The sequence below is a fragment of the Arachis ipaensis genome, chromosome B4, assembly GCF_059453495.1.
Source record: "Arachis ipaensis isolate K30076 ecotype BB chromosome B4, ASM5945349v1, whole genome shotgun sequence".
NCBI lineage: Eukaryota > Viridiplantae > Streptophyta > Magnoliopsida > Fabales > Fabaceae > Arachis > Arachis ipaensis.
The window spans coordinates 7,869,937-7,879,409 of NC_142439.1; the positions used below are offsets into that span (position 1 = coordinate 7,869,937).

The following is a 9,473-nucleotide window of genomic DNA, read 5'->3' on the forward strand; positions in this document are numbered from 1 at the left end:
CTAAATGTCTTCATGCTCTGCTTCCACCTTGGTCCTATATTGCCAAGCATTTTCTTGGATTACGAGACACAAATTGTTGTACTCCTCTAAAACCAGATCCACGGCAAGTCTCATTCCTGTGGAGTCGTTAATCTGCTTAGAGCGTCAACAATATAATTCTAATTAGAAGTGTGTTGAAAAAATTATGTTAAAAATACTTTGTTATAAATATGACCTGAATATTGAAGTCATATTGTAAAGTACATTCTCTCATTCAATTAGTCACCCAAACTCCGCTATCATTCCTAAGATATAAAGCATTCAACAAATAGTTATTATATACATATAAGATATAAACTATTGAACGAGTTATGATATAAAAAAAAAATTATATATTAGACTTACGATCTATTTTTTGAGTGGGTAGGCCAAAAGGTGTGATAGGCCAAAAAGTGGAGTAATCTACAACTTTAGACTTATCCTCTATAAGATAATTGTTTGATTGTGATGATTGACACCAGAAAATACCACCAATGGACACATATATTTATTCCTCTTATAGGTAGCATCAAAAGCCAGCACATCGCTAAATAATGAGTAATCTGCCCTACTGAGACCATCGCACCAGAATAAATTGCGCAAAGTACCATCGGCATCCATGTGATGATTAAAATAGAGAGAAGGGTCATTTGTTGCTTGATCTTCTAGATACTTCAAAGCTGCATATGCATCACCGGGTAACTGGCGCCTCTGCTTTGCTATTTTATTGTACATGTCCCTTTGCGTGAAAGAGAGATACTCGTAGCCACCTGCCTGATTTGCTAATGCCCGATATACTGCCCAACACTAATCCCACCCTTTTTCATGTTAATCATGTGGTCGATATCAACCTCGGACATGAATCTATGCCCACGAAGCAATCCAGTCAAACGAGGATCTAAAAGCGGATGATTGTGTTCATCAGAAAAATAAAAAATAAACCAACGACCACTAGGTGCTTCTAGACGAATCTCCATCATTGCACTGCAGCCACACCTTGTCTTGGGAGTAGGTTTTCTCTTAAAGTTTCCAATGTATGATTATTTTGCGGTCTAAATTCTTCACGATGACATACAAAATTCTTCAACTTAAGTACGCCCGCATGACTCTTCCTAGTCCTGTTCTTCCGAGCACTAAAGCCTCTTGTCCTTGCATATCTATTGTAGAACTCAAATGCAATGTGACATCAGAAAAGTGAAAATGACATACATCTTCGTCCCTGATGTTCCAAAATTCAATCATTCCAATATCTTCGAGTGAGTCAATGTTATACCCTTCATCGAAGCCGTGATAATCGAACATTGATTCCACATTTGTGTCGTCCTCATCCATATAATCCACGTCAACTTTCTCTTCCATATCTTCCTCCTGCTCATCCTGATCATATGATATATGCTCGCTACTAACTCCTTCATGAGAAAATTTCTGACCCATTACTTCTTGAACACCAATACACAATTCAAAATAAAACTTAAGTTTGTATATAAATTGCCCAACATGATAAGAGCAAATATTTTTAAAATAGAGACCAAATAGTAACGATAGAAGTAAAACCATTGAACTTGATATCGTCCGCACACCGAGTACCAGCCATCACAAATCACAATCTTTTAAAATTAAAAACAATCCAACAGTGTCAATCTTAGAAATCATGAAATTGGACACGAGTTTCATTTATTGTTTTAAGGGAAAAAATGAAGAAGCATGAATCCAAAATCTAATGGTGGAACTAGAAGAGTAAAAACAGAAACACAAGAACAAAGTAAAGGCTTTTATACACTAAAATTTTTATTTTTGGGGGAGAGGGACATCCCCCCCTCCCCCCAAAGTATATACTAACTTCTAACCCCGAGTCGGTTCAAAATAAAAATTTCTTGACAAAAAATTGATCAAAAATTAAAAAAAAAAAGTCTATCAAAATTAGTTAACCAATCAAACTTGTATAATTTTTTAATAACTAACCGACTTAAAATAATAAATAAATAATCATTTTTTTAAATTATACATTTTATATATAAATATATTATTTTATTATACCTAAATTGAATTTCAATTAAACTTTTGAACTTCTACTTATCGAATTTTTATAACCTTACCGATAAGACATTACATGTGAGTATGTATTTTAGCATAATGCTGCCTCAGTAAAATCCCAAAAAACTCAAGAACTATACCTCGAATCTTCAGCAAATCAAACTCTAAGTTTTATCTCAAAGAAATGTATTGGGATTTCTCCGTCAGCTTTATTTACGATAACAGAAACTTAAAATACATCGTACAACAAAATCCAGTCACTGCTACTTTAGCTACACAATTACATCACAAATTCACAATTAATAAAAAAGAAAAATCTAGTAGCTACACAGATCAAATGAGTATATCTAACTTGGTCAAATTTTATCCATAAATGCTTAAACGTTTCGTTTGTTCTCATTACACATTCAGCAGAGTCAGTAGATGGGTATTGACATAAAAGGCAATATAATATTGTATATAATATGCCAATGCCAGCTATGGATGCGGTGGGTGCAAAAGACAAAAAAAAAAAAAATAATAATAACGAGTATATATCTTCTGTCTATCAATCTATCTATATTTCTGATCCCATGTCACAAATTTTTCGCCGCTCGCGGCCACTAAAGAACACATTGTTTCCCCTTTGAGAATCCCGCAAAGTTTGCTTACGCACGCTTATTGGTCTTTAGGCATTTATCCTTATATGTATATAAATAGTATATTGAATATTTACTTCTATTCTTTTATGAAGTTGGTATGGACCATTTAATATTAGACTTTTATGCATTTATTGCTAGTGGAAAGCCTTCACTAAGTAAAAATTAACAAATGAGAACTTAGCGTAAGCATCATAATAAAATATATAATAGGGAAAAGAATGGGAAGTAGATAGTAATCAAACGTAACAAAGTCATATATGAAAATTTGCAGTGTTCAACAAATTTACAAACAGTTAACAATTCAACCAAAAATACTAAAGCAAAGATAAAGAATATTAAACATAAAAATCACAAAAAGTTAAGGTGAAAGCTAGCTTCATACAGAATATGTTAATAAAGTTGCATAAAATCTAATCACAGGCATTATCATAAAAAGAATGCTCTTTTTGTTTAGCACAAGCACATTAAGTATCTCTAGTTAAGATATGTATCAGATATATCAAGCAAATCGAAAATATTATAAAAAGTAGTTGAGTTCTTAATTACAATGAATACAATTTAATTTTAGATGTCTACACTACATTGAAGGAAAGCTCTTTTTCGATTCAACCCACACTTTCATAATACAGTATTCATGTACTAACAACTTGAACTCAACTACTAACCACTTGAACAAATTATTCAAATACCAATTTAGGATACAGTATGCAGTAAAAAAATAACAAAACATTAAAAAACCACACAATTTGAACAGCAGCCCATGGTTTTGATGGATAATAATGAAAACTTGGTGTTGAGTTCTATAGAATTGTCACTTCCTAAATGTATATCTTATCAAAATTCATGCTGGAGGATTCATTCTATACAATAAGCACCAAAAGAAATTAATGGCATAGATCCAATAAATTACTATGGAAAACCAGATTACAAGCTTACCACCCAAGGCGTCCTTCTATGACCACCTAGCACCTTTACGCAACTTCCAATTTCACAATCAATTATATTTACTGTGTGGTCGCCCCTGTGCATGGCAAACAAACAAATTCAATCACAACAGAAATCTTAAATTCAATTTGATAAAGCTTTAATTTCAACAGTCTTAATTTTTTTTAGAGCAGCAATTGATATAAGATTCAACAGAGTCATAAGTGTACAATTGATATATACAAAACAACACTTAAACACCAAACTTCAATTATAAATTAGATACTGAAATCATAAAAGCACTTCAAGTATTGCTACATACACAGCTCCTTTTAAGCTCAGTTCCTAGACATCAACAGCATTGCTCATGAGCTTTTCAAAAATTCCCTGTGAATAGAATTTTGTCATTCACGAATAGATTAAATCCACGGCATAATTAAGTCAGAGTAGAACACCTATTTGATATTTAAAAGATTAGAACCCTTATAAATTAGCTCCAAAAGCTACTATATTCTCATATGATATCTGAATGATCAATATACTAACAAGAAATGATAACAACACATCACAAGAAATGAACTGATATAGAACTTCCATGAAATTACTAGGAAAAATTAAGAATAAAGAGTACGAATAGAAGAAGCATAGCAGCAGAAACCTAATGAAGAATGGGAACGATATACTACAACTAAGTTAATTGGAACATCAAGTTCGTATTTAATTAAACTCAAATTATATATACGGGTTGCGCTGCGAAGATGAGGGGACGAGAGAGACAGCAGAAGGAGAGGAAGAAAAGGGATCCATGAATTGAAAAGGCATAATGATTAACTAACCTCCAAGCGTTGAGGCAGCGTCTTGCGCGGCGGCGGCAGCGTCTTACGCAGCGACAACAGCAGGTGCGCAGCGGGGGCAGGTTGCGCGGCGGCGGCGGAGGCGTATTGCGGCGGCGAGGATATGCTGAACGAGATTTGCAGCAGAGGAAGAAGATGAGAGAAAGGCAGGAATTAAAATTGGATGAAAAACCTAGCAGACATTCTCTTCTCTGAATGCTTCTAATATGAAATCAAAAAGAAAAAGAAAAAATTTTAAAAACCAAAACTTTGAGGGATCAAAATCTAATTAGTAATTTTTTCAAAAAAAAAGGGGATATATTTTATAATTATTTTAATGATGGTTAATGATACTCCTATAAAAAATAAAAAAAGAAATCCATAGCTAAAATTATAATATTAAAGTATATCATTCGTGTCACTTTTATATCTAAATTTTTTAACCTAAATCACGTACCTAACTTGCTCCTCCACATTAATTATTTCAGATATATGTATATGCTTCTTTATTTTTCTGTTTATTATTGTTGGCCACTAATCATATCTAACTTGAATATGTTATCTATTTTTATATATTATTTATATTTTTTAATTCATGATTTAATGATTAAATAGTCCTGTGTTGAGATATTTTCATCGAATGTAACTTCAAAATTGAAGATTTTTGCACATCAATACGAAGATAGAATAATTCTATTTTAATTTTTTTAAATTTAATTCTATTTTATTTGTGAGTTGAAAATTTTTTAATTTTAACTCTACCTACATTTTAAAATTTTTAATTCTATTCTATCCAATTCTATTCATAGAAAAATAAAATATTTTTAAGTAAATATAAAATTTAATTATTCTATAATTTATATATATTAATTAATAAAATATAAAAAATTAAGTTTAAATTAAAACTAAAAATAATAAAATTTTTAAAAAATTTAACATTAATTTACAAATAGCATAATCATAAAGTTCTTAATAAAATTAAAATAACATAAATAAAAATAAATATTTTGTCACTTTTTTTAATTCAAATTTTTACAACATTACTCTTTAAATTACAAATATATTAATTAAGTAATTTAAATAATTAGTTTAATAGTTATTTTGAGTTTTTATAAAAAAAAATTGTAAATTTAATACTCATTTTTTACTATATATATAATTTTTAAATATATATTATATAATATATTAAGACTGCAGATAAAATAAAATAGAATATACCTTAAATTCGTAACAAATTTTATCTACATTTAATCATATCAAATAGACAATTCTATCCAATCGGATTAGATATCCGTGAGTAGAATATATATTATTAGTTTTATATGCATAAATTTTTTTATTTAAAAAATGCCAGTTTTGAATTCCAAAATATTATACTCTTATTTAAAAAATGCCATCTGGCTTAGGTTTAGTGTTTTAAAGTTCAAAATTCTAAATTGAACTTTAAAATATAGAAGTGGGTCACTGTTTAGTGGAGAATTAAAAATAAAAATGATCGCACGTCAGTACGTCACAAATATAGGTCCAGATGCGTCAGCTAGAGCGTCATATGAGGTAGACAAAATAAATAATATTGAGTTATTGACAAATTATAATCTTATCTTATAATAGGACAACATATAATTGAATAAACAGATATGTGGAATTTTAAATTTGTAAGAAGTCAAATGGCTACTCTTGATGTCTTCACCAAAAAATTGATATAGCTATCAGTAATTTGAAATTTAAATATTTTTATTTTATTGTTAGAGAATGTATTGTGACATATATAACCATAATAAATTTAACATAAAATCAAAATTTTGTTTAGTAGAAATTATTTGATATATTTCTTATATCTAAGATAAATTATCCAAAGATGATCCTAAATGATTTGTCGTGATCGCACCGGTTCCAAGTTCCAACCAACCATACCAACTGATCACATCTATGGAATGTCTTAACTCAGTGATAAAAATAAATAAATAAATAAATAAAAATATAAGGGAGTATATTTAATTCAGAAATCACTTCAAGATTATTTCTAAAGACTTATAATTAACTATTCTTGAGTGGCTTTTATTATGTTATCTCCATCTTTCTATGGTGATTTTTATGGTAATTTTTACCGTTCACAATTGGCGTGAAATTTTTTATTTCTTTCTAATCATATAAAATTAATTATCAATTTAGTATTCAAAAGGTTCGCTATTGATAAAAATTTTTAAAAATATTATTAATAAAACAGACTTTGAATAATTTAAAAATTGGACAAAAAATATAGTCATTGTAAAGAACTACTAATTCAGTATATTTGGTCTCTAGAAAATTTATTTTTCTTAAAAAATTGTAGTCATTCACAATAAAAAATTCACTTAACATAAAATTATCAAATTTTAAGAATAAAAAATTTTATTTTTTAAATAATAATTATAAAAATTTATATCAAAATTTTATTTTTAAATATTTTTTAAAATATATATTTAATATCTAATTTTTTTATTTTATCATATTTTTAAATTTTTTTACGAGTTTCTTTTTCTTCAGCAACAACGTGAATTTTTTTAGTATTATTTTAATAGTTTACTCTAATCATAATTATATTCTACTAATTAAAAGCGGTTAATCTCTTAACGCACAATATTTGTTAATTAATTGAGTTATAAACTCAATTTTATTCATATAGTAATAATTATGCATTTTTTAAAAACATTTAAATAGGTTCAATATTCATCATCTACCAAAATTATATATATCTAAATGTTTAACAAGTTATTAAAATTGACTTTGTATCAATAACGAAAATCAAACTTAAGTCTTAAACAGTTAAATCCTTACAAATTTAATTTTATTTCTAATTAATTAATTATATCATATTTTGTAAATATACAAAGTTTGTGAACAGGTCTAGCAACACGTGAGTAGCTCTCACAATATTCCGTCACCCCACTTAGCCATTTTTTCCTCTTTGGGGACAACCAGGAAAGTTCAGAAGATAGAAATATAAATGGCTCACTTTAAAATAAAGAGGGACAAGATTGAGATAAGTAAAGTGAGTATGGTTAATTGCTTATGTAATGCGTGTACTAGAAAAGTATAATAAGTTCCTTTTTCTACCATCCTATCATTGCACTCATCTCATCCAATTTAGAGTAACAATGATGATATCTATGCATGATCTATCTAGCTTTATCATTCGCAAAATAATAGTAATAATAAAAAAATATTACAGTTATCGTTGTGACAGATATAAAGTTTAATGGTTTAGATTTTTTTTTTTCCCTACTATTTTGTGAACTCTATACTTACAAAATTGTTATTTGTTAACAACTTAACATCTAAGTATTTGATTTAATAATAATAATAATAATAATAATAATAATAATAATAATAATAAAATGAAGAGTTTACATGTTACAATGTTAAATGCACCAAGATCTAAAACGACGAATATTTTAATGTACGAATAATATTTTTGTATCTCAAAATAATAAACTAAAAGCCTAAATAATATACTGAGTTCAATGTTCAAAAAACATTATTTAGTCGAATTAACTTTGTGTATTTTCACTGCCAAAAAAAAAAAAATCATACCTATTCAGTATGACTATAGGTAGGATATTCATGTTAAGATTATGAAATTTCAAATTTCACACCATTATTTGGCTGCTAAAAAAGCACAATGAAAAAAAAATCATGACTTGATCTCTGATCTCAATACATGTAATGCTGTGGGATTTTTTTTATTTAAATTAAATAAATATAGTAATTAAAAAAATGAATAAACAGTGAAGTATTTATAAAAATACATTCTGAGACACATTTCGAACGCTGAGGGGGTAATCTTAAAATAGTCATATCTCGGATATTGTGACCTCGTACTGTGAAAGTGTGATGGCGAATCACATCCTGGATTCACCCGGGATATGTATAAGGGTTTAAATCGGATACTAAGCATCTGAGATAGACGCATAACGTGTAGAAGGTCTCAGCACCCGAGATATGAGCAATCGTCGTGGATGGAGTCTCAGCATCCGAGATAACCGGTTGGTAAATCCACCGTTCGGAAGCATGTGCAAAAATCTATATGCAACCCACCCAACCTCCTTCGTACCTACTCCCCCCCATATTGTTCAGGATGACGGTCTTAGCCCATCCAGGCTATCAACCTAGTTTGTACGCAACATCACAGTCTTATTAGACTCGAAAATCACTCCTTCATCACCGTCTCATACTACCCCATTGGGATAAACCACAACAAAGAAGAATTGATTATTCTCCATCGGAACAAAACGGAAAGAAGAGAAAGAAAAGATTGGTTTGTGAATTGTGTGGGGGGAGGTATTAGGATGAGCTTTATAAATAGACTTATTCTCCAACATATCTTGGATGCAGAGACATCTAAACCATAATACACATATCTCGGGTGTTGAGATCCTAATTAAATCTTTGACTATATCTCAGATGTTGAGGGGGGAATTAGGGAGTTACTCATATCTCGTGCTAATACCCTCTACACGTTATGCGCCTATCTCAAATGTTCAGTATCCGATTTCAACTTCTATACATTTCTCGGGTGCACTCAGGATGTGACTCACTGTTACCCTATCACAACACGGGGTCACAGCATCCAAGATATAGCTATTTTGGGGTTATCCCTCACCATCTGAGTGTCCCAAAATACATTTTCGTAAATAGCTCATCGTTGATTCATTTTCGTAATTATTATATTTATTTAATTAAAATAAAAAAAATCCTGTGCTGTGCCACCATATATAGTCACACTCATATCAGTATACCAATGTTATGACTTCTAGTTTTAATTTATTTTTATTTTTTGGACTGAATAACTTGATTATGTTAAAAGATAGATGAACATTTAAAGGAAGATACTTAAAATAAGCCAAATAAAATTTAAGAAGACTATATTTTGAGTGAGTTTATTTTTGTTATCATATATTTGGTCATAATCAAAATAAATATGAGATAATCCTATCCCATCAATGAATAGCTTAAGACAAACATACCCAAGTTCTTCGGCAGA

At 29.5% G+C, this 9,473-nt stretch overlaps 1 pseudogene; it reads right to left on the bottom strand.

The window, feature by feature from the left end:
* On the bottom strand, positions 1-1,452 carry LOC148566589 (protein FAR1-RELATED SEQUENCE 5-like; annotated as a pseudogene).
* Between the last annotated feature and the right edge of the window lie 8,021 nt (positions 1,453-9,473).